The sequence below is a fragment of the Alligator sinensis genome, unplaced genomic scaffold (genome assembly GCF_000455745.1).
Source record: "Alligator sinensis unplaced genomic scaffold, ASM45574v1 scaffold442_1, whole genome shotgun sequence".
NCBI classification, from domain to species: Eukaryota; Metazoa; Chordata; order Crocodylia; family Alligatoridae; genus Alligator; species Alligator sinensis.
Window position 1 is genome coordinate 9896 of NW_005841829.1, and position 3160 is coordinate 13055.

Here is a 3160-nt window from a genome sequence, read left to right on the forward strand (position 1 = left end):
TGGAGGAACAACCAAATGTCTGCATAGAGTCAAGGAGGAGAAAAAGGGAAAGTTGTCTAAACTCACATGAATTAAAAGAGAGGGAGTGTGAATGGAGGAAGCATAAGTTCAGGATGATGCAAATAACATCATCTCCATTGACAGTTAAAAAGAGTTCAGAATAATTAAGTTTACAGCAACATTCATCTGAAGCGCTTAAAGCACTTTTCAAATAGTAAATGAGTCTGTATGGGTAAGTGGTATGGAGCCTATTTTATAGCTGCATAAATTAAAAACCCAGAAACTTGCACAAAATTAATCACACAGCTGGACAGTAGCACAGCCAAGAACAGAACCAGACAACCCAGACTCTTAATCACTTGTTTTAATCACCAAACTGTTTTCACTACATTGAAGCTTTCAACATTCTAATCCTGTCATAGGACAAGTGTTCAAGCATGATCTTTACCAGGATTCCAACAAGGATACATGTTATCATCATTAATACTACTTCAGGAGTGGATAATCATGTCTAGATGAGATAAAATTGACTAGATTTGATAAAGGCATTACCAAATATTGAGACTTTCCTCCTATTTCCTGGGATGTCATTGCTGGAAAACATTGGAATAATGCTGTCAGACAGGTACCAATGCCAGATGTTACAGATAAAGGTAAAGGAGAGATTATACATCAGAATTAGCAGGTGCTAATGCTGAGGAATGTAAATCTGTATTAAGGTTAAGTAGGGCTAGTAATCAGTCACATGTTTGGGGTTAATGCCTTCTCTAATGTGTATTGCTCAGATCTTCCACTAAAGAGCTCCTGAGCAAGGCTAGGGACTGAAAGTCTGCTTCAGGCCTGTCCTGCTTGCCAGCTCTCTAGCTGCAGTATATATGGGGGCAGGGGTAGGAAAAGGCTCCCCTGTGCCACTTGGATCACAACCTCCACCCCTAAAATCACCTTGCTGTCCCCCATCCGTAACTGGAATCCCCCCACCCCCACACACACACACTTCACCCTACAATCAACCTCTCCACTCAGGACTGCTTCTTCCACCCACTGATTGATCCCTCCATCCCAATCAGTCGAAGAGCAGTGGTGCCAGCGGCAGGGGGGGAAGAGTCCTCTGCCCTGCCTGCTCGTAGGCTCACTGCAGCATGTGCTGCCCCTGCACTCCCCAGTGGGCCCTGCAGCTGTCTGGCAGCTACTTACTTCCCACTTCCCTGGTCCCCCAACTCTTCCCCTCTCCACTTCAGGTTCAGGGCCTGGTGTATGCTGGATCTGAGTGTGCAGGGTCTGCATGGTCTACAGAGACCCCAAAAACAAGCAGGGAGGAGGGAGCCCCCTGACACAAGCACCTTTGCTACTCTTGTTCAGCTGGGATGGGGGGCTAAAGTGGCACAGAGGAGAGATCTTGGGGTAGAGGGGACAAATTGGGGAGCAGCAGCTTGGAATCTTTGCACCCATGGGACATGTCCACACATGCAAGCATGTGCACTTGCAGCAACTCAAATAGAAGTGGTGCAGATTTGAGCCAGAGCTCTTTGCCTCAGTGCACATGCTTGGACATGCACAAGTACCTGCTCTCCCCAACAGTATAAAAAGCTGCCCTGTCCTGGCCCCAGCAGTATAAAAAGCCGCTCTGGCAAGCAGCTCAGGGCTAATAGCTCTCAGGAGCTTCTGGGGCCCAGCCAACTGGTACCTGGCAACACTACCACTTGTGCCAGTTGGACTGCTGAAGCAGCCTGGAGAGTTCCCTGCACTGCTTATCCACTGCAGCAGTCTGGCAGTGGGGGCTGCTGCTGCTATGACCTGCCGTGCACCTGCCAGACCCGGACCAGATTTTGGCCACCCTAACTGTAAAATATTGCCTTCTGATCTCCAACCTAAACCTATTCTCCATCAGCTTATGACCATTGTTCCTTGTTACCCCAGGTAGTGCTGGGGAGAAAAGAGCTCTGCCAATTTGCTGTTGATCCCCCCTGATGAGCTTGTAGGCAGCCACCAGGTCTCCCCTCAGCCTCTTTTTGCTGAGGCTGAACATGTTCAGGTCCTTCAGTCTCTCCTCAAAGGGCCTGTCCTGCTGCCCTCTCACCAAGCTGGTGGCCCTCCTCTGAACCCTCTCCAGGCTGGCCACATCCCTTTTGAAGTGCGGTGCCCAGTACTGGACGCAGTACTCCAGCTGTGGCCTGACCAAAGTCGCATAGAGGGGGAGGATCACCTCTCTGGACTGGCTTGATATGCACCTTTGGATGCATGACAAGGTATGGCTGGCCTTGCTGGCTGTGGTCTGGCATTACCGGCTCATGCATGTTCATCTTGGAGTCAATAATGACTCTGAGATCCCTTTCCGCCTCTGTGCTTTCAAGAAGGGAACTCCCCAGCCTGTATGTATGCTGTGGATTCCTTCTCCCAAGGTGCAGCACCCTGCATTTGTCTATGTTGAACCCCATCCTATTCTCCTCTGCCTACTTTTGTAGTCTGTCTAAATCTAGTTGCAGCCTCTCTCTCCCTTCAAGTGTGTCCACCTCTTAGTGTCAAAAAGGGAAGCCAAAGGGCTGCCAAAGCCTGGGATTGATCCAGGGACCTTTAGAGCTTCAGTCTAATGCTCTCCCAACTGAGCTACTTCGGCTGGCTTACTTAGCCTTATTGGATAAATGAAAAATCCCTGATAAAAAAATCCCAAAGTCACTCTGTAAAATACCCCCAAATCCATGTTTCTCCACCAGTAAAACAAAAGACCACTATAAAGACAGGGAGAGAGTGAGACAGAGACAACGATCAGTTGGACACTGCTTTATTGATATATCTACCGTGTTAAAGCAAGTCTCTTATCATAATAATAAAGTGAACTCTAAATACATGTTTCATAAATTCATGAATATATATTGTGCTGCCCTTCCACAGGGCTTTGGCACTCACACAAGGGGTACAGTCCCCCCAATAGGGAATTCGGCCCCCACACAAGGAGTTTGGTCCCCCAACAAGGGGTTCAGACCCCACACAAGGGCTATGGCCCCCAACAGGGCTACAGCCCCCACACAAGGGGTACAGTCCCCCAACAGGGGCCAAATGGCTCCTGCAGGAGCTACCACCCCGCAAGGCCCACATGCACCACCCCAGCCTCCCAATTCCTGATTCACATGGCCCCATTCCCCACCAGCTGCTGCCCCACCCA

General features: G+C 49.2%; 1 non-coding gene across 1 annotated transcript; it reads right to left on the reverse strand.

Annotated features, from left to right (window-relative positions):
* Positions 1 to 2541: 2541 nt before the first annotated feature.
* TRNAF-GAA lies at positions 2542 to 2614 on the reverse strand. Its single transcript has one exon. It is a non-coding gene; the product is annotated as a tRNA-Phe (tRNA).
* Positions 2615 to 3160: the final 546 nt, after the last annotated feature.